This window comes from Mesoplodon mirus (genome assembly GCF_964341445.2).
Source record: "Mesoplodon mirus genome assembly, chromosome: 7".
Lineage (NCBI taxonomy): Eukaryota > Metazoa > Chordata > Mammalia > Artiodactyla > Ziphiidae > Mesoplodon > Mesoplodon mirus.
This window is the reverse complement of record NC_138983.1, coordinates 108781569-108805754: the sequence shown is the minus strand read 5'-3', so window position 1 is coordinate 108805754 and position 24186 is coordinate 108781569.

Genomic DNA, 24186 nt, shown 5'->3' with positions numbered 1-24186 from the left:
AGTCTGTCATACAGAGTGAAGTAAGTCAGAAAGAGAAAAACAAATACCGTATGCTAACACATATATATGGAATCTAAAAAAATGGTACAGTTGAACCAAGTGGTAGGGCAGGAATAAAGACACAGACGTACAGAACAGACTTGAGGACATGGAGAAGGGGTAGGGGAAGGTGGGATGAAATGAGAGAGTAGCAATGACATATATACACTACCAAATGTAAAATAGATGGCTAGTGAGAACCTGCTGCATAGCACAGGGAGATCATCTCCATGCTTTATGATGACCTAGAAGGGTGGGAGAGAGGTTCCAGAGGGAGGGGATATGGGGATCTATGTATACATATAGCTGATTCATTTTGTTGTACAGCAGAAACTAACACAACATTGTAAATCAATTATACTCCAATAAAGCTGTAAATAAAATAAAATAAAATGCCATGTGAAGAATGGGAAAAAATAAAAAATAAAAATAATGAAAACAAGTGTGGAGATCATTGTAAGTTTGCTACTTTTATATAGTCAAGAAGGAACATTTAAAAATATTTTTATCTATTATCACTTAATAAAAGAAAAGGTATTTTAAATACCAAAAGTGTAAGAAGGGCATAATCTCAGAATAAAGAATAGTTCTACAAATGAATAAAATTAATTTAATAAAAAAATCTGTACACTGTCTTTAATTTTCTCATTTTCTAAAGCACAGTAGGACAAGGTGTCACAGACTGATACTATTCAACTATTATTCTTTAGTGATTTTGTTTGAACCTGTTGTGCTTTCCTAGCATGTTTCATTAGGGCCAATACTACAGCAAACTCTTCTCATTCTCCCTGAGAGCACCCACCTGCACTGGACTCAGAATAAAGTCTCAGTGAGATTGTAATAGATTAGCTCACTGTAAGAATATTCTACTAATGAGGGCTATGTGAAACTGGAAAGGATTATTTGTGTGTCAATAAGTTGTATGTCATTTGAGGTCATCAAGCAGAGGCTGAAAGACTTGTCTGGGAGAGTTATAAAGGGCATTTTTTCTTAATCTGAATTTTCTAGAAAAAGATCCTGAGGCAAGATATAAAGTGCTAATGATTTATTTGGGAGATGCCAAACCTAGGGCAGAGAGTGAGTAAAAAGGCAAGTGAAGAAGGCAGGCTGTGAAACAATGAGAAATCAGGTACTATTTCACAACAGACTACGAAAAGACATAGGAGGGCGCTTAGTAAGTGACTCTTTTTTGCATAAGGACATTTTCAGGATGGGCTTTAAAGAGAAATTTTGCCTAGATTCATTTGTGGAAGCAAAAAATAGGGGAATTATAGTCAACATTTGCTTTGTGGATTAACTCCTCTGCACTTCCGAGTTTTATCATCTGACACCTTCAAAAGCTGCTCTCTGTCACATCCCATGCCTTGTATGTGTAGTGTTTTGTCTAATCTGGAAGTGATGGGAAGAGCCAGAAACTCCATGTGAGGGATTTGTCAGCCACATTGCTTTGAGGTGGCCAAAGGTGAGAAGGAGCTGGACCTAGTGCAGGTAGCTTATTGGTCTCAGGGGGAGGAACACTGTGGGCAAAGTGTTGATAGCTGAGGTGGACAGAGCAGTTGAGGGTCCAGGGAACAGCTGCCTCTAAGGAAACCTGAGAAGTATATAAAATTTGTTTCCAAGATAGTATTCATATATAGAAATTTGAACTAGACCACTGTTCCCAATGTCTATTACAAGTACCACTTGTGATACACAAGATGATTTTAGGTGGACTGTGAGTAAATAAATTTTAAATATGTGTCTGTTTTAATGTGTATCAGGATAAAATAACTAGTACTTTAACATATACTGTTATATACTATAACATATTCAAAACAACAGTATAAGTTTTCTCTTGAGCATAAATGTTTTAAAACAAAAATTAGAGTTAATTTAAAGAATAGTAAGTAAATCTGAATATAGATTATATGCATATGTGACAGAAGTTGCTGTATAATAACTGAAGTTTAGAAATACCAGACCAGATGATTCTTCCAACTCAAGTGTCCATGATGTGATGAATGAACAACTACATAAACTTTGTCCTCATGATAATAAAAGCTGCTAAGATGTTGAAAAGTCAGGGGCCCTCTTCTCCAGTGTGTGAATTGCTTTGGCTTGGATTTGATTTTAGGATCCTATACTTTTTCTCAATAAAGTTCTGCTAAGCCTCCCAGTTTGGTTTTATAGAGTCCTATTTTTTCTTTCATTAAATATTTATTTATTCCAGTGCCTTAAAGTGGGAAAAAAAGTAAACCTAATAGTCATTTGTAGGGGTACTTATTCTCTCTCATCACGCTGAAGCATTAGCACTAACCAAGATGATTCATCTTCATCCTTCATTAGAGTGTGTTATTCCCTGAAGTGGTTTATGGTCAAATAGAGTTGCTGGCCTTGCAGATTCTCTTTGGGGTGGTACTGAATCAAATGTGTTCTTCATGTATAGATAACTCATTCCTTAGTTTTTCTTGGTTGAATTTGTGTTAATTTTCAAAACTAACTGGCAAAACTGATAAAACCTTACTAAAAAGCATTCTAGTGTGTGGAAACTCTAATTCAAATGGTTTCTCATGCAATGCACCTTATCTTAAATACATACTTAAATGAATAATTAAGATATTTTGTATTTTCCAATGAAACTAAAATCTAAAATATATGAAAAGATGAGGGCACATTTTTGATGACAGCACATATAAAACTTTTTATAGGAGAGCAAAATAAAGGCAGAGCAGCACTGCCAGGATAGACCTGTTAAAAATCAACAGGAACTGGATCTGGGACCTTTTTTGTCAAGATGAACACTTCCCTACAGACTATAGCAAGTGCTTCTCTTTTTTTTTTTTTTTTTTTTTTGCGGTATGCGGGCCTCTCACTGTTGTGGCCTCTCCCGTTGCGGAGCACAGGCTCCGGACGCGCAGACCCAGCGGCCATGGCTCACGGGCCCAGCTGCTCCGCAGCATGTGGGATCCTCCCGGACCGGGGCACAAACCCGCATCCCCTGCATCGGCAGGCGGATTCTCAACCACTGCACCACCAGGGAAGCCCAGCAAGTGCTTCCTGATGGAACTTAAAAAATGATTACAGGGATCCTGTCCCTGTAACTTCTTTACAGGTGATTCTCACTTATTCCTTATTGAAATTTTGACAAAAAGTTCTTTTGATGACAATGCTGTAAGGCTATCAATAATAGCTGCTATATTAAAACACCATATAATAATCGCCAATACATTATATTCATTATTTCATTTAGTTCTCATCATGACCCCATGAAATGGAAATTAGTATTTCCATTTTACCATTAGTATTAATATTAGTACTTCCATTTTAAGTGGGAAAAAAAAGTAATTAACTTGTCCAAGATGGCACAATTGGGATTTGAATTTGGTTTGTCTGTTTGTAAAGTCTGCATTTTTAACCATTAGTCTGTTCCTACAAAGGCTACAGCCAGAGAAAAGCAAAAGCAGAATAGATCAACTTGAGATGTATCACCCCGGTTATTGCCAAATTAAGAGATTGGAATAGTGAATAATGAATAAATAAAATTATAAGAAATGGATGTCCAGGGTGAACTTCTCTTTGAAAAATGACCTGGACAAGGGTTCTGTGGTCTGAACTCTTGTAATAACCTTTCTCTTTCTGCTCATCTTGAATTGGAAAAAGTATTTAAGAAATCACTAATAATGCACCCATAGATACTTTCTATTTATAAATAGCCAAATCTGTCATGCTGGATAAAATGTTAGGAAGATACAGCCCTGAAAAAAACATGGATCTGGAAATTAATGATGAAGCTCATTTTTCTCCACCTCTTTGCTCAGGAATGTATGAATAACTTGAAGTACTAAGATTTCTTGAGAATGAATGGAGATTATTTCAATTTGATGAAAGATATAGGATGAGAGTCTTAAGGAGGAGAGATGGAAGAAACAGTTACTCTGATAATGAATCCTGAGAAAAGATAGTGACATTAATAGACTCAAATTAAGATCAGGAGACCCTGATTTTTCAGCACTTTAGTTGTAATAATGGGAAAGGTAAATGGAAGTAATTACTGCTCAGGATGAAACTGGAAAAACTGAGGTATTTTGGTAAAAGTGAATTAGAAAGATGAAATGCAGGAATATATAATCATCACTTTGTTTCTATACCTTGGGTTAGTTGGCTTATCTGAAGCTCTGAGCACACTAGCTTATGAATGGATATAGAGGAGACCAACAATAAGTAATAATGTGCAAATTTTGATGCTGGAATTCTTCCATGTGAGAAGGTGGCTCTGTTATTGGACCAGAAGAAACATGGTTATAGAAGGCAGAGGAAATATGGAATTAGTCTGATGCTCAAGCAGACCACATTCTTCTGGGAAAGTGATGGGCTGAATCAGCACCACAGCTAGGACTTCACCGCACTTTTCTCCTGGAGGTTGAATGCAAAGGTATGGAGGAAGCTCCATGGATTCTGGTGACAGAATTCCAGATACTTTCCTTTTGCAATACTAGGTTATAGCTCATCCATGTCTTGGCTTACTGAATGCACTGTTTCTCAAAGTATGGTCCTTGACTCTACTGTATCAGAATCTCCTTTGGTGTTTATTAAAATTATAGATTTCTTGGTCTCACCTTTGGAGGTTTGGCCAGAAATTTGCAGTTGTAGGAGTGTCTTAGGTCAGATTCCTCAGCAAACAGACTCTGAAGCAGAGTTTTGTATTAGAACATTTACTGGGAGATTGCTCTCAGGTACAACACTTGTAAGGGAGTGAGAGAAGCAGAATTGGCTATTGTAACAGAAACCTCAGCCAATCCTACAGGGGATTTTGTAGCTAGGGCCTTCAGATTTGTCATGAACTGAGGCAAATCGACCAGGCCTTTGTGTTTTTGCATTGAACAATTATTTATTATAGGCATGAAGGGAGTGTAACTTTGGGTGATGCAGTTGCCCTTAGCTAAGCACAGCTGTAATCATCCATATCAGTAGCCAACACTCTGGGTTTCTGGAGGAATGAGTGCCTCCATCTACAGAAGCCACTATCGTCCATTCATTCCACCACTTGGGTATATTTGTAGCATTTAGTAAGTTCATCCCGTTTGGTAAAACTTGCCCCAGGATTCCAGTTGGTCTATTTTCTGGGGAAACATAAGAAGAAAGTTAGTGAGGTGAAGTATAGCTTCAGCTACTGAAACTAATCTTGAGACTGCAATGAGCACTCATTGTCTCCATTCTCAACATCCATTCTAGATTCCTCTCACCTTGACTAACATCTCTGTTGCTCTAGGAGAATAACTTGGTGGAGTGACTTAGACTCTCATCTCAGAGAGGTCTGAGTCTCTGATCACTGTGCTCTTCTAGGGCTGTGATTGCTGCACTTGTCCATTTACCATCAACATTAAGAAGGAAAGTGCCACAAGATGCACTGATGGATCATCTGGGTATCAAATAATTCTTCCCTGCCAGCACTGTGTATGAGCAGTCCTACTTTTTCCTGAGGATCAGGGTCAATTATACCTGCAGATATGGTGACTCATTTCTATGTCACTCATTTCTATGCCCAATTCATGTATATTCTTAACTTGGTCATTTTTATTCCAACAAAGTGGTTGACTAGGTACATCCTCAGATCCTCAAAGCTTTACCCATTGAGAGGATTCCCCTTACTGCTATCTTTCAGACCACTCCTGAGTGGGGCTGTAATGAAGCATCCATCTTCATCTTGTACACACATACTGACAGACCCATGTGTAAAACAAACTCAGGCTTTCCTTCTCCATCAGCTGGTCATAAAGTCACCTCTTCCACATTCCCTCCATAGCGATGGGTGTGAGCTGATGGAGAGGTACAAATAAAATATTGATAAATGACACGGAAGTCTGGACCACCTGCCTATGCCATTTACTTTCACCCTGTGGCCTTACTCATGATCAGTATGCTCCCTAAATGTATTGTTCCCTCTTATAATATATTACTGTTTCTTCCACCTGTGACTTGGTGGAAGTGATGGGTAGTGATGGGTAGCTCTAGCTACATGTTCTCTTGAACTTTCAAGGTCAGATACTACATTTCTACTAAAGTTTAGTAACATGCCAGAGTTTTTGAAAACTGTGTAGTTCCTTGCTGAAAATGGTATGGCCTTGCACCAGATCTCTAGAGGATGTACGCTATTATTCTTCTATCTGAACTTGCCATAAGCTTTACAAAGCATCTTCTCCCACTATAGATACTTTTAGTGCCATAGGATCTGCCATGAATTGTGCACCACATCCTGAACCTGACACAGAGCTATGTGTCACTTGGAAAATAGGTCAGAACAGTATTCCCAAGTGTGAAATATGTTGTCTCTGGAACATGCAGAGACCTGCCAGATGGTTGTGTTTCCCGCCTGGTGATGGGAGTTCTGAGGTATAATGATTTTTTCTTTATTCTTGAGGCAATGTCTCAGCATCCCCCAGACTACTGGATCTCTGAAAATTTCACAGATGTATGCCCGTAGATCTTCACAGAGTTTATTTTCCATACCTTACTTTATGATTCTTACCAAGGCCTCTATCGTATTTGCTGCTTCTTGTTCATCTGGTCTGATTATCATGATATCATCAACAGAATGCACTATTTAAATATTCTATGGAATGTTCAAATGATCCAGATCCCTTTGAACTGTACTATGACAGAAGGTGGGAGAGTTACCATAGCTTAGGCACCACCATAAAGATATTTTGTTGTTCATCTCATAAGAATATGAAGTGCCTCTGATCCTTCTTCTTGATGAGAATGGAGAAAATGGCATTGGCCAAATTAAGGGCAACATACAATGTCACAGGGGCTATGCTGATCTTCCAAAGCAGAAATACCACAGTTGGCAGAGCAGCTGCAATTGAGACTAAAGTTTTTGAGTTTATATTAGTTTACTGCCATTTGCTAGCATTGAAGGATATAACCTTGGGTCAGGCAACTCCCTTTGGCTTAGGGAAATGCCTGGAGAGGAACTCGTCTGTGAGTCATCAGCAGCCAATAATCCTAGCAGCTGGAAGAGAGAGTGCATCAGTCCAGAAGGTGGGGTCTGGGCAGCACACGACAACATGCAAAACAGACTCTTTTAGTGAATCTTATACACAATGACATTTGAGTACACTCTTCAGGAAAAGCACCCTATATTCCTCAGCTATGAATTTTAAATGTTTCCTTTGGACCATTGGAAAATACCCAATTTTGATTTATATTCCCCTTTCAGTTTATTTTAGCCATTAGTTTATGTCTTTGTGTTTTTTGAAAAAGTATTAAATTGTCACTTTAGAATTACTTTCTATTTTTCAAACTTCAATCATAAAATTCACTAAAATTATCCAGGCATTAAGAGTACAATTGAAATAGACAAATTGGTATTTCCTATTTTCAGAAGAGATATAGTGATTCTCACCCTTAAAACACACACAGGCCACACTTACACACTTACCAGATACACACATACACACACATACCAGTTTTGGGTGATTATGAGTAAACTTGCTATAAACATTTGTGTATGGCATTTTGTGTGAACATAAGTTTTTATTTACTTAGGTGTATACTAAGGGATGGGCTTGTAGGATCATACGGTAAGTGAAGACTTAACTTTATAAAAAACTGCCCAACTATTTTGCAAAGTGACTATATCATTTTGCACTCTGTCCCTGGCTCCAGCAGTGTATGAGAATTATAGCTGTTTTGTGTCCTTGCCATCATTTGGTAGATTTTTTATTTTACAATTTTTTAATTCTAATAGGTGTGTAGAGGTGTCTAACTTTGGTTTTCATTTGCATTTTTTCTAACAGCTAATAATGTTTGAGAATCTGACTCAGAAACCCTGTTCTGCCACTTATCTGGTTGAGTCACCATCCATATGTTACACAAACTCTCTAAGCTTCAGTTTCCTCAGATAGGCAAAAATGCTCTTATCTCATAGGACTGAAATACAGTTAAATGTGAGAATGTATGTAAAGGACAATAAACTGTGAGGTTTATAATAGATGTTCAATAAATGCGAATACTCACGAGTCTTCTCAACTTGTTTCATTGTTCTCAAAATTCCATGCTTAAAAAAAACCCTTCAGATATTGAAAAATACACTTGGACCTAGGTAGACCCAGCCAGCCATGTGTAATCATGCCCTGATGAGTTTTCCAGGCCACTAGTTACACAGGTACATGTTGCCTAATAGACTTCCAAAATTTCAAGCTTAAAAGAAGGCACTTGTAGCCAGTATGAGTGCATTTATGTTTTACCTGAAGCATTGCGTGTTCTCTGTTCTTGCCTTGCTAGATAATGAAAGGTGCATTAATGGTCCCGATTACAAAGTATGAATTTGATTTATAGCTCTTTGCTACTTTCTCTGGCAATAAGCATGCAGTAGGAAAATCCACACACGGCAATCTAAAGACTGAAATTGTTCTTTGCAATTTAGGCATTTAATTAGGGGTTTTAAAGCTTAATTAAAAAGTTAAATCATTTGTCTTTATTTCTGAAACAATGCTATTGTGGATGGTTCAATTATGTAAGATAAAACATAACAAGATAGGTATGTCCATGTCTGAAGTTATAGCATCATTCACACATACAGCACAGTCCCATAAAATGTATTTGAGAAGATAGAACAAAATTGAAATACAGAGTCATTAAATAGGTATTAAAAGTAACTTCTGGTCTATGAAGTTGTTTTTCTCTCTTTTGTTTCATGGTCTTAGCAAAATATGACTTCTTTTTCTAAAAATGTAAATGATGAGAAAAAAGATTTTATGTGTATTACCTATAATTCCATCCAAAATGTGCACACACAGAAAAAACTAGAATGAAACTTCTCATCAATCTTCAGTTATTTAGCATTAGGAAAGAAACTGCATGGTTTGTTTCTGAGTAATCAGAAATATTCCTTAGGTGTATAAATGTACTTTCTAATTTTTAAGGAACTATACCTAGGCCTCCACTAACCTAGCTCCTGAACCTCTCCATTTTTGGAAGATTCTTGGTGCCTCCCTACATTTCCACATGTTCTAGGAATTCAGTCTCTTGTTCTTTCTTCTATAACTGCCTTGATTTTGTGGAGTGATGTCTTTTGCTTCAAGATAGGTTGTGAAGTATGTGAAAATGCACATGAGATTATATACCTGGGTTATAAGACTCTTGCTATTGTATAAAATTAGGATATATTAGATTTGTGGTAGTTAAATGTTCTTGAATTTGGTGGCTCATATGATAAGGAATGATTATATCATGTTATTCCTGGATAAGACCAAGATAGCAGATAACAGCTGACAGTCTACTGGAGAAGGGCTGGATGCAGCCAGTAGTGAGGAGAGTGTTCTGAGGTGACTTAGATTTTATATGTGTGGTCTGCACCTATGCTCCTAGGATATTCACCCTCAACCTTGTCTGTACATGTTGGGGGCTAATGGAGCAAGAATATAAAGAAAATGCTTTGTAAATCTTTCTTATTGGGTTACTTTGATATTAGGATTTCAGGAATGATATAGAAAATATCTGTGAATTGTGGAAGTCGATTTTTATGGCAATAAACAGGGATACTGCAACTTGATAAGACTAGCCCCACCTTATGGCTGTGGAAGAGGTTGGTTCCTACAGTGATGTGAATGTCCTCAGGTAAATTAAAGTGATCGCAATCTAAGATTGTGTTGACTGGCTTACAATAGATGTCACCTGGGCCTTGGTGTCTGCACTATAGAGCGGGAGTGCCTGGGGGAGGGCTAATGGTAAAGCATAGTTTCTTTACCTTACCATTTCTAAGGAACCCTGAAAACAGGCACTGTGTGTTTGTAGTGGATCCTACGGTGAGCCACGCAGAGTCCTTCAGGACCGAGCCACTCATCCTCCCAGCTTTTGAGATTGTAAGTGGCTGATGTGTCTCAGCTGACTCCAAACTGGGTCTTGCTGTCAGTGGAATAGATTCCCCTCACTCAAGGTCACAGCCCTCCCGGGGGACAATCTGCATCCAAAGACTGGTCAACACAGGGTATACAGTCCTGTTCTCCCGTCTTCATTCATGACAACCATGAAGGATCATCCCAACTTTAGAGTGCCCATGGTACCGGCTGAGGTTACACAATTTGGGGTTTGGTAAATTTTGCTAAAGAATGGAGTCTTAAGTAAGAATAAGAATATGACACTTACTAGCTCTAATAAGGCCTTGAGCTAGTGTCCACCTTTTGGACATAGAGAACTATTTCAGAATAATAATACACACCTTTTTTTTTGAGTACTTATGATTGCTTGTCATGTATTAATTCATGTAATCTCATAATATCACTATAAAATAGGTACTAGTATTTAAGTATGAAGTGATTTCTGCTCTACTGTGTTTATCTTCTTATCTTTGGTGATACCTATTATCAAAACTGTTTTAAAAAAAATCTTAGAATGTGAAAGTAGAATTATAAGAATTATATCAAAATAAGTGTTAATCTACATTTTTGGTTTGGTAATCATTCATAATTACACAGCTAGAAAGTAACAGAATCACAATAAAATATTATCTGGTTGTTTTAGGGAAAATCCCCATGACCTGGTTATTCTTAGTCATAGTCTGAAATGGATAATGCTTCTCCAAGGCTGGTCTGGCCAAATATCCCACCAGTGCTATATCCCATCAGTGCTATTATGCTAGACACCCTGCAGGTATCCTCCTTTTGGTGCAGACATTCTTAAAGTTTTTCTTGAGACATTCCTTCAAATGGAATTCATAAATTTATTGTTGTGGATGTTTGCTGAACAATGATTTCTCTCTTGCTTTTAATATTGTGCTCCTTTCTACTTTCTCTTTCCTCCTTTCCTTCTTCATCATCCTCACTTTCTGTTCTCACCTCCTTCCCGTCTTACATGCAATGGTACTATCTTCATCTTGGCCTCCTTCAGCTTACCTTTTCTGATTTTTCATGTTTTTCTACAAATTTTCTTTTTTTACTTGCTTTGATCATTTCATCATGCATTCATTTTAATTTTTAAAATTAAAAATATTTTAATTTTCAGTATCACTGTCCTCCAAGTCAACCTGGAAAGAAAACGCAGAACTGTTGCTGATCCCTTTCTTTCCTTTGTACTGAGAGATAAGACTTTGTAATCAGTTCTGGATTCAAATGTCAATTCTGATCCTTCTACTGATTCTTATAGCAAGTGCTTTATTAAGAGATCAAGTTAGAGAGACAGAGCTAATATCAATGGCCTCAAATGCCCAAACGAAGACTAAAAACTTTAGTTTGCAAGTATAATTAATTTGGTCATCAAAGCACTAATTTCCTTACCAATACAAATTCTTTGAGGATATAGTCAGTATCTATTCCCTTTGTGTAATTGTACCTCCAGTGCCCTGCACTCTGCCTAATAAATATTTGCTGAATGAAAGTAGTAGGAATCCATTGGGAATTTTTAAATAAAGGGGTGACATGATCAGATGTATACTTGGAAAGTTAATCTGTGGGTTGTATTTAGGTTGGAGTGGGGTAGGAAGAGTCTGAAGTTTAGGTTAGAGAAGCCACAAAGTGGAGAAAATGGGCACAAATTATTTTATTAGAGAACTTATTAATTCTGAATAATGGATGACAAAAATGTAATGTTGCTGTTGTTGACTTCTTGATGGTAGCAGAAATTTTATAAAATAGAAGAGACATATATATTTGAAAGCAGTGGGGAGATTGTTTAAACATGCACAACAGTGTAATTGAAGATATGAAAGAGTGTGGAAAAAGGTATCAAGTTCTTAGAGGAGGTAGGATGCAGTGGAGTCAAGGTTAGTCTTGAAAATGAATAGGCATATTTCTTCTGTGAAAGAAGAAAGTTTAAATTAGGTTAGAAAAAAATGTTAGCATATGTGTGTGTGTTTGTGTGTGTGTGTAGAGGATGGGGTGGTCCTGTTGGAAGTTGAGATTATTGGTGTCAAATGACCAGATCAGTGGTTTTTACCATTGGCTGCAGGTTAGAATCACTTGGGGAGTTTTTTAAAGAAAAATAATACTGCTGTGTAGATTTCATGCCAGTCCAATTAAATCATAGTCTCTAGGGGTGGACCCCAGACCCCAGAATTTTTAAACACTCCCTAGGTGAGTCTATTGTGCAGCCACAGTTGAAAGCTGCTGGCCTATATCTTCTTAGTAACATGGCGACAATGCTTCCTCCTGGGAGAAAATTGGAGTGAGAATAAGACAAAGTTTAGACAAGAGATAATAATAATGACTGGGGAAACTCAATGAAAAGTCAATAAACTATACTAAAAATGTTCTGAGCACTTGGGGGGGCTCAAATGATATTAAGTCATTTGAAATTTAGAGCAAACAACCAGTGTGGCATTGTGATGTTATCTAGCAATGTATGACAACAAAGGAGTGGGGAAAACAAACATTAAGGTCATTCACAGTAGAGAACTGGCATTGTTAATTGTTTCCAAATCATGCTGAGCATCAGAATAATCCAAAAACATTTAGAAAAAAAAGCAAACTCCAGGACCTCACCTCCAATGATCTTCTTTCAATAGATCACTGCATCTGGATTGGGGCTGGCAATCTGTGTGTGTGGTTTTTTTTTTTTTTTTTTTTTTTTTTTTTTTTTTTTTTTCAGTACGCAGGCCTCTCACTGTTGTGGCCTCTTCCGTTGTGGAGCACAGGCTCTGGACATGCAAGCTCAGCGGCCATGGCTCATGGGCCCAGCTGCTCTGTGGCATGTGGGATCCTCCTGGGCCAGTGCACGAACCCATGTCCCCTGCATCGGCAGGCGTACTCTCAACCACTGCGCCACCAGGAAAGCCCCACTCTGTGTTTTTAAGCAGCACCCTTAGTAAGTGGGGCAACCAGTGCAGACTGGAATGTGGTAACCACTGAAATAAAGGGTAGAAAGAATGTCAAGGAAGAGGCAGGGGTGATTCTCTGATTACAGTGAAAGCATGACTAAAATATTAGACCCTGAGATTTAGCTGGGTAGGAAGGCAAATAGAATCATAAAGTCATGGAAGAATAAAAAGCTGAGGAGGAAGTAAAATGGTAAGTTACAATGGGGCACTGCCATGGACTGAATGTTTTGTTTCCTCCCAAAATTTGTATGTTGAAACCTTAACCCCAATGTAATGGTATTAGGAGGTCGAGAATTTGCGAGGCTATTAGGTCATGAAGATGGATCTCCCATGAATGGGATTAGCGCCCATATAAAAGGGACCCCAGAGAGCTCTCTCATCCTCTCTGTCATGAGCATACCATGAGAAGTGAGCAGTCTGCAATCTGGATGATGGTCCTTATCAGAACCTGGCCATGCTGGCACCCTGTTCTCAGACTTCCAGCCTCCAGAATTGTGAGAAATACATTTCTGTGCTTTGTAAGCCACTCAGTCTATAGTATTTTGTTGTAGCAGCCAGAACTGACTGAGAAAGGCATAGAACAGGATTTCTGGCAGAGGGGAAGGGAAGATTTAGAAGTAATGAGGTATTCTGGCAAAAATAGTGTATTGAAATTATAGTCAGAGAGGAAAATCTCAAAGTGTCTCATCTTGGATTTTATCTTGTATCTCCTTATTTCAAAACTTCCCCCTCCTGCCTGAGACAGAAAAGGGAACTGAAGAAAACAGAGGAGGGCACTGTGTTAGTTTTCTAGAGCTGTTGTAACACATACCACAGACTGGATACCACAGAAATTTATTTCTGCACAATTGTGGAGGGTGGATGTCCAAGATCAAGGCGTCAGCAGGGTTGGTTTCTTATAAGGTCTCTCTCCTTGGTTTGTAGATGCCTATCTTCTCTCTATGTTTTTGCACAGTCTTCTATCTGTGTGTGTTTGTGTCCTAATTTCCTCTTCTTATAAGGACACAGTCTTATTGGATTGGAGCCCACACATATGACCTCATTCTCAATTACCTGTTCAAAGGCCTTATATCCAAATATAGTCACATTTTGAAGTACTGGCGGTTAGTACTTCAACATATGGATTTTGTGATTTATTAGTCTGCTGGGGATGCTATAACAAAATACCACATATTTGGAGGCTTAAACAATAGAAATTTTATTTCTCACAGTCCTGGAGGCTGGGAAGTTCAAGATCAAGGTGTCTAATTTTGTTTCTGGTGAGAACTCTCCTCCTGGCTTGTAGACAGCTACCTTCCTGCTGTGTCCTCACATGGTTGGTGGGAGGGGAGACAGAGAGTGCTCCTTGGTGTCTTTTCTTATAAGGACACCAATCCTATCAAATTAGGGCCCCATGCTTATGATCTCATTAACCTTAGTTACTTCCTTAGAAGCTCCAAATATGGTCATCTGGGGATTAGGACTTCAACATGTAAATTCAGTCCATGACATGGGTTGTGTGGGGGGACACAATTCAGCCCATAGTAGGCATGAAAGCTAGTCATATGGTGCTAAAATTCTGCTGAAAGAAAAGAAAAACACAAATATATTTTTCTGTTGGTTGTTTAGAAACCAAGACAACTCTTCGAAGAATAGTCTCATGGCTCAATCCTAGGTTAAAGATGTTGTGAGTGTGTACTAAATAAGATTTCCCAAATAGTTCTGTCATCATTGCTGGTTCTTGGTCTAAGGTACTAGGTCCTTCTCAAGCATGGGCTGCTGTCTGTGCACACTGCCTCTTAACTGCATTAGGAATGATGGGCCTGGCTTGATAATACAAAACAATTTCCATTTTGAACCTGTATGGGGAAATAAATTTGGGTCATTAACATCATGTTTAGAATCAAAATGGGAATTTTTATAGAGAAATTCTAACGTGTTACCTATTGATTATATATTCATATCAAAACTGCTTAACAATCAATGTAAGAGATTTCAGGGGTCTGAGCTGTTGATGGTATTTTAGTGATTTGGGTTTGGTGTTAGTTATTCTCTTGTTTCCTGAATACCACAGGAAAGGAACATTCTTATTATCACCTTGCAGAGTTTATCTCAGAAACATCCTGGAACCACAGTGTGTGGAAATTTGATGTAGGCCCAGAGGTGCCATGGTTTTATCTTAAAAGTTTTCTTTAAACAAACAAAAAAACCCCCAAAAAACTCTGTTGAGGTTTAATCTGCTTGCCATAAACTTCACTCATTTTAATTGTAAAATTTAGTGATTATTAGTAATTTTACTGAGTTGTGCAACCATCACCACGATGCAGTTTTAGAACATATCCATCAACCCAATAAGATCCCTCCTGCCCTTTTATAGTTAATCCCCATTCCGGTCCCCAGCCCTAGGCAACCACTAATCTATTTTGTGTCTCTACAGATTTACCTAAAGGCTTTTGTTGTTGTTCCTCTCCAGGTCCTTAGTTGCAGCTCTAATGACTGAAGGCTAAATTTTCCTAGAATTGCTTTTCAGCCTGAGACATTTGTCTCTTAATCTCTCTATGTGTCTTCTATTCCAAGCAAGGTGCCATGGAGGATACATGTGGTACAGAGATCCCTCTCGGTTGGAATCTAAACTGTTTTCCACTGGGATTCAGACAAATCTGATGGGTACAGGCCTGCCAGTCATCTTCTATAAGAAATGCATATTTATCCTCAGAAAAAAGAGATTCTGTGACCATCACAATGTCTGCCTCTCACATTTGTCTCTTGTCTCAGTTTTCCCATGCACCCTCCTGAAAATAGTTTACCTCAATTATTTGAATAACATAAGAGGAGTATTAAAATATAAAATTATGAACATTCTACATATTCCATCTAACCCCCCAGTCCCCTTATCTTGCCACGTGCCGTGCAATCCAAAAGTTCTTTTTCCGAGATATACTACAGTAAAATAAAAGCTATGGTGATTTTTCTTCAAATCTCATAAGTTAGGTTTCTAGGTTAATTCTAATTGTAGTAGTATTTAAAGTGACTTCAGTCATCAGGCCAATATAATAATATTGGAAGAAAGTCTAATAGTCAACTTTGTTCTGATATACTCCTCCTTTTGCTAAAGGTTGTCATGCTTTTACTTAACTTTCTGGTTTGTCCATTGTTTTATAGATAATTATTACTTTATAGATCCTCAATGCAGTCAAGACCATCAAATGTAAAGAAAGTGTGGCAAGTCTATTTGTTAAAAGTGAATTATCACTTCTTATTTCTAAGGATTGACAACCATTTATTATTTCTAACATTTACAACGGGACAAATGTGTTTTCTAAGAAAATTGATGTTATTACTTTGGAAATGGAAGCCTATTATTTTCATTTCAGTAATTTCACCAAACGGCCATCACATTTATATATTTCTTTCTAAGTGAGACTTTTCTGTCTATCCCTTTATGTTATTCACTGAAAGAGAAAGGTGTAGTTTATTGCAAATATGATATGTGAGAAGGCAGAGATAATGCTGTGGTTCAAAAGGACATGAGTTTTTCCTTACTGTATAATTAAAACATGAAATAGTAAACATGAATCATATGTTGAATTGTGTACTGTCAAAATGAGACTGAAAATGTTATTTAAAATATTCCTTCATCTATGCTCCAAGTACTTCTAAGGGACTGAGGCAAACACAGTTTATAATATGTCCTTTTTCTTTTGCTACTTTACATACAGGTTAATTACATTCATGTACCTTTTCTACATTATTTATTAGACTGTTTCTGATTATACCATCCACATAGCATTCATAGCTCACAAGGTCAAGATAAGTACAATACTTACAGGTGGGAGAAAGAAGAAACCTCATGGGACGATGAATGCGGATATTGGGGTAATGCATCTACAAGCCAAGGAATGCCAAAGATTGCCAGAAAATGATCAGAAGCTAGGAGAGAGGTGTCGAACAATCCTCCCTTGTAGCTCTCAGAAAGAGCCAGTCCTGCTGACACCTTGATCTCAAACTTTTAGCCTCCAGAACTGTGAGACACTAAAATTCTGTTAAGCCACTCAGTCGCGGTACTTTGTTATGGCAGCCCTAAAAAAATAATAATACACAATACTTTTATTTATCTCTCTGTGCCACAGTTTTCTCATATACAAAGTGATAGTGATAATAATATTTACCTTCTAGGGTTTTGTGAAGATTAAGTGAGTTAATGAATATAAAGTACTTAGAATTGTGTCTGCCACATAGAGGCATAGGGCCGACATTTCTTGGTTGAATCGACAACGATTCTTGTTTCCTTCTCTTTTGCTAAATGCTAAATGGCATCCTATTGGTAAGAGGGATTTTCTACTTACTTGAGGATCAATAATCTCCTACTGATACAAGGGAACAGAAAACAGATTTTTGTTTTGTTTCATTTTGTTTTGTTTAGCATGGTGGAAGTCACAGGTTATAAGAAAGAAGATAGAGCAAATCAAAGTGGCTAGTTTCAGAGGGTTAAAGTTTTTGTTTTTTCCCCAGGAAGTTAAGAGTTTTAAAATAAATAATAATGATTCAAATGGTGTAAGAAGCCAAATGTCAATATTTTTAGAAAAAGTGAGCAGAATTGTTAGTCTGTTAGACACATAGATGTGAGCCAAAGGATGGAATAATTTAGATACCTTCCTTCATCCGCTATGATCACGGTGCCGTTGATCAAGGCATTTGTCTTAATAAAGCTGTTTTAAAATGAAAATGTTACATTAATGTGCTTTAACTCTTTTTGAATTATCATAGAAGTTTGTCTTATTGACAGAAAGTTGAGCAAGCCTTGGGGAATAAAATGTTCATTTTTAAAAAATATTTTATTTGTTTATTTTTTATTGGGATATAGTTGTTTTACAATGCTGTGTTAGTTTCTACTGTACAGTGAAGTGGAGTTCCCTGTGCTATACAGCAGGTTCTCACTAGTTATCTGTTTTATACATATTAGTGTATATATGTCAATCCCAATCTTCCAATTTATCCCACCCCCCTTACCCCCCTTGGTGTCCATACATCTGTTCTCTACATCTGTGTCTCTATTTCTGCCTTGCAAACCAGTTTATGTGTACCATTTTTCTAGATTCCACAAATATGTATTAATATATGATATTTGTTTTTCTCTTTCTGATTTACTTCACTCTGTATGACAGTTTCTAGGTCCATCCACATCTCTACGAATGACCCAATTTCATTTCTTTTTATGGCTGAGTGATATTCCATTGTATATATGTACCACATCTTCTTTATCCACTGCAACGTCATTTGGGACTTGTTCCTCCTGTAATCTTGACTGCTAACCTCCCTCTTGTCAAAATGAACATTTTAGGTCATGGCAGCAACTAGGAGGGAGATTAGCAGTCAAGATTATGGGAGGAACAAGTCCCAAATGATGTTTCAGTTGGTAGAAATAGGGGAAGGGTTAGGCAACCTGGGGAAAAACTAGAAGGTTAGGGATTGGAGGTAGAGTGAAGGTTCCAACCATGAAGGTTGGAAGAAAACGAAAGGAGAGAAAACATTATGTAATATAGTATATGCTTCTTAGAGTTCTGTTATCTAGGCTAACTTAATATCTCTGAGCCTTGGTGTATTAGGTTCTATAGGGCTGCTGTAGCAAATTAACACACACTAGGTGGCTTAAAACAACAGAAATTTATGCTCTCACAATTCTGGAGGCCAGAAGTCCAAAATCAAGGTGTTAGCAGCGCCATGCTCTCTGTAAAGACTCTAGGGAGGATTCCTTCTTGCCTCTACCTAGCTTCTGGTGGTTGCTGGCAATCCTTGGCATTCCTTGGCTTGTAGACACATTACTCCAATCTTGACCCTCATTGTCACATGGCATTCTCCCTCTCAGTGTGTCTGAATTCAAATTTCCTTCTCTTTGTAAGCACACCAATCATTGGGTTATAGTTCCCTTTAATCCAGTAAGATGTCATCTTAACATGATTATATCTGTGAAGACCTTATTTCCAAATAAGGTCACATTCACATATTCTGGATACATATGAGTTTTGGGGGAAGACAACATTCAACAGAGTACAGTCATCTTCTTTACTATAAAAGTAAGGATTATATCATGCCTCAGTTTCCTCATCTGTAAAATGGGGAAGTTAATATTATCTACTTTGAAGGTTGTTGTGAGATGTTTGTTGTTCTTTGACTTCCCATTTTATCTTCCTTGCAATACCCTGATTTCCTTTGGAGAAATTGTTGTTTCCTCTGTGAATTGAGTTTAGTGGCCTGGTAATCATGGGTTCACTTTTCCCTAGCTGATGGGCATATATATGACCCAACAAATACCAAATGGATGGATTCTTTGGAGGTCTAATCTTGACCACTAGAATGAAAGGACTAAAAATGGATGAAATCTGTATGTTGGTTAAGGGCACAGTTTCTAGAGACAGGCCATATGTATTTGAATCCTAACCCCATCACTCACCAACTGTATGACTTTGAGGTATATTTAGCTTCCCTGTGGCTCAGTTTCCTCATGTATAAAATGAGAATAATAGTACTTATTTCATCCAGTGCCAACTACTGTCCTTGGCATTAGATATGTATCCGTGAATAAAACACACATGGTTTCTGCTTACACAAGGCTTGCAAACTTTGAGAGAGATAGGTACCAAACCAAGAAAATAAATATTTATTACAAATTTTGATATGCATATATATTAAGTAAAATGCTTAAAATAGCACCTAGCACAGAGCCAGTAACATGTAAGTGTGAGCATTTACTCAGTCATTTTAGTAGCAGTGTTCTGACCACACATTATCCATGTAGTTTCTGATTCTTAGCTCTGTGGAGATAGCTTAGATCCTGCTCATTTCTGAGCTTGGTTTTCTTCCTTTCCCAATGATGCTGAGAACTCCAAGATACTTCCACTAAATTTCCTTTCACTTAATTTAGTGGGAGTTGGTTTCCATTGCTTGCAACCTGAGAACTCTGATACAGTACTTCACAGGGTAGTTGTAAGGATTAAATAAGATTGTGTATATTAAGTGTGTACAGGCTCAATCAACATTAATTCTGGGAGGGGCAACCTAGGTATATTGAAAGTGGAAAGGACAGAGTCAGAAAAAAACATTAACAAATGAATTTAGTAGAAGGGAGACACAGAAGACTGTCATGGTGATAAAGGAGGGCTAGCTTTCATTTCTAGGGCCAAAAGTCTGAGAGTGGTTGACAGGTCAATCAGAGAAACTCACAGAATTGAGGAATTGAATGGATTACACTAAAGGTATTGTTTTACTGTTGATAATATTGTTCCAGAAGATTTCACCTAGTTTATGCTGTCCTATACGGAAACAAAACCTTTCTTCTTTTTTAGTATCATCTGAGAAAGCATTCTATAAAAACAACCTTTGAAGAAAGTGGTCTTTGTTTTTGGCATAAAGGACTACAAAAGGAAAACTAGTAAAGAATGGTAGAGTCATTTGTTTGACACCAACACATGCAGACGCATTATTCTAAGGTGCAGAGTTATACATTCTAAATCCAGGAGGAAGGGTAATATTGTGCTGATGGATGCAATATCATAAATATGCACATGCATATTCATATGATGCCAATTATTCTTTTGAAACTGTATAAGTAAAACTCTTGAAAACTCAGAACTGAAAATATGATACATATGGAAAACTCATCAGCATTCTAATATAAAAACTGAATGAAAGAGGATTACTGTAAAAGCTCTTTTCCTGTCAAGTTCCTTCTATTCCATTTGTAATCACCAAATCCTACTCAGTCTTTTTAACTACACACATAACACAATTATCCTTTAGGCATCAGGATACAGGAAGTGTTCCAACCTTTATTTGTTCCCAGTACCAAGCTCAAACTTAGCTTTTGAAGATAAGCTCCTATCTTGAATCAAAGGACCAAGCCAAAACAATGGTCAGCTCCAACCCTTTCCAGCATGTCATTAGCTAAAATATTCATTCATTCACTCCACAAGTCTTTATGAAGTCTACAGAACTTGATACTGGGTAAATATGGTAAATAAATACTGTTATTGTCCATACAGAGCTTTTAAGCTCATGAGGAAGATAGACAGTAAAAAGAGAAAAAAGGGAATATATATTTTCAAGTAGTGGTGTGTGCTATGAAGAAAATGAACAGGAGGTGAGGAGAGATGTTGAACAAAGGGTGGGATCATGCTGGAGAGGGTGGACCTGTTTAGAGGTAAGACCTTGTTTATAAAGTGAAGAATGCAACTATGAGTGAGACCTGGTCCCAGGCCTCAGGAAGATTATTCTCTGGTGTTGAAAAGGCAACTAGGGTGATGTGGCAGGGGTGCTGAGGTTGAAGTGTCTGCATGTGTGGGGGCTGCTTTTGTGGCACCTGCTGCTAGAGCTGGAGCATTTCCCAGCTTGTTGGCTCCTGTATTTTTTTTTTTTTTTTTTTTTTACAATTATCAGTCCTCCTATTTCAATGAGGAGATGACTTGAGGCTAGCAGAGTCAGGAGAGGGTTGGTGCTTAGTTTCTCTCGTCCTTGAATGACCATGTTTCTTGGGGTAGCCCCCATCCTGAGTGGAGTCCCTGTGGCCAATTTTTCAGATTCTCTAAGGGCTTTGACACCTTGCTCATCTTCCTTTTTTAGTGTCATTAGTCTTCTGGCTTCTTCTCACCCCGTCCTGGGCTCCAGAGATTAAAAAAAAAAATTCCTGTGGATTTTTCTTACCTGTGCCAGGCACCATCTTATTCCCTGTGCTCTCACATCCAATTAATCTCTTTCCCATGCCAGGGCACTGTTGGCCTTATTTTTTCCTGTTAGGAAAAAAAAAAAGGCAATTATCATTAGATAGAAAGTGCCAACTTAGTTATTAATGAAAAATTATGGCAGAGAACACAGAAAGCACCTCCAGTAATGGAGTCAAGGCTATAATGTACAATTCTTGCACCTGGGGGCAAAAGCATCAATAAGCATTCTCTTCAGTGCACTCCCACCATCTGCATCTTGAATGAGGGATCCTACTTGATAGGCCCCTTATGCTTGATCTTGTGCCTCTGATTTGATTCCACAGGCTAGCAGTGAACTTATTTAGGGTAAACAACAAGACTACAGGTGATGCTGATGGGTGGCAGGAAGAGGAGTGGGGACATGGTTATGAACTATCTTTGGTTGCATGCCATAGAAGCAGAGGTTCAGGTGTGGGACTTATTGTTGGGGAGCTCTTCAAGAAGGACCTGTTGGCTGTGGAGTGCATGAATGGACAGCGAATCATCCCAAATTGAGGAAGTGGACTTTGAGGACAAGATTTAAGACTTTCCCCCCTTTACCTCTTTTTACAACGAATTATCCCAAATTAAGGAGGTGGACTTAGAGAGCAAGATTTCAGACGTCTCGACCTTTTCCTTTTTTTACAACAAATTATCCCAAATTGAGGAGGTGGACTTGGAGAGCAAGATTTTTGATTTTTCCCCCTGCTCTCTTTTTGTGAATGTGTATGTGTAATCTTCTGTGTAAGATTCTCTCTGTATAGCTTTGCTTCCACCATATGTCCCAGGGTTCTATCGGTCCATTTTTTTTTTCAATAATTACTTTTTAATTTTAATAACGCTACTATATTTCATACTTTATTCTATTTTACTTTACCTGCTCTTTCTTTTTTTCCTACCTTCCCTCCATCCCTCCCTCCGCTCCTCCTTTCCTTCTTTCTTTTTCTTTCCTCCCTCCCTCCCTCCTACCCTTCTTCTTTCCACGTTCTTTTTCTTTCCTTCCTCCCTCCCTCCCTCCTGTCTTTCTTTCTTTCTTTCCGTCCTCCCTCCCTCCTACCCTTCTTCTTTCCACGTTCTTTTTCTTTCCTTCCTCCCTCCCTCCCTCCTGTCTTTCTTTCTTTCTTTCCTTCCTCCCTCCCTCCCTCCCTTCTTCCATTCACTCTTCCTTTTGCTTTCATTCCTCCCTCCCTCCCTCCTTTCTTTCCTTCTTTCTTTCCATCCTTCCTCCTCCCTCCCTCCTTTCTTTCTTCCTTCCTTGCTTCCTTCCTTTCTTTCTTCCCTTCTTCCTTTCTTTCCCTCTCTCTTTCTTTCTTCCACTAATTCTTTCTTTCTGCTTTTTCAAACTGTTATTCTGAGCCGGGTGGATGAAAGGCTCTTGGTGCTGCAGCCAGGAGTCAGTGCTGTGCCTCTGAAGTGGGAGAGCCAACTTCAGGACACGGGTCCACAAGAGACCTCCCAGCTCCACATAATATCAAGCAGCGAAAATCTCCCAGAGATCTCCATCTCAACACCAGCACCCAGTTTCAGTCAACGACCAGAAAGCTACAGTGCAGGTCACCCTATGCCAAGCAACTAGCAAGGCAGGAACACAACCCCACCCATTAGCAGAGAGGCTACCTAAAAACATAATAAGGCCATAGGCACCCCAAAACACACCACCAGACGTGGACATGTCCACCATAAAAACAAGATCGAGCCTCAACCACCAGAATAAACGCATTAGTCCCCCCCACCAGGAAGCCTACACAACCTACTGAAACAACATTAGCCACTGGGATCAGACACCAAAAACAACGGGAACTACAAATCTGCAGCCTGCAAAAAGGAGACCCCAATCACAGTAACATAAGCAAAATGAGAAGACAGAAAAACACACAGCAGGTGAAGGAGCAAGATAAAAACCTACCAGACCTAACAAATGAAGAGATAATAGGCAGTCTACCTGAAAAAGAATTCAGAATAATGATGGTAAAGATGATCCAAGATTCTATTTCCAAGATCCAAAATCTTGGAAATAGAATAGACAAAATGCAAGAAACAGTTAACAAGGACCTAGAAGAACTAAAGATGAATCAAGCATCGATTAAAAACACAATAAAAAATGAAAAATACTCTAGATGGGATCAATAGCAGAATAACTGAGGCAGAAGAACGGATAAGTGAGGTGGAAGATAAAATAGTGGAAATAACTGCTGCAGAGCAAAATAAAGAAAAAAGAATGAAAAGAACAGAGGACAGTCTCAGAGACTTCTGGGACAACATTAAACACACCAACATTCGAATTATAGGGGTTCCAGAAGAAGAAGAGAAAAAGAAAGGGACTGAGAAAATATTTGAAGAGATTATAGTTGAAAACTTCCCCAATATGGGAAAGGAAATAGTTAATCAAGTCCAGGAGGCACAGAGAGACCCATACAGAATAAATCCAAGGAGAAATACACCAAGACACATATTAATCAAACTGTCAAAAATTAAACACAAAGAAATCATATTAAAAGCAGCAAGGGAAAAACAACAAATAACACACAAGGGAATCCACATCAGGATAACAGCTGATCTCTCAGCAGAAACTCTACAAGCCAGAAGGGAGTGGCAGGACATTTTTAAAGTGATGAAGGAGAAAAACCTGGAACCAAGATT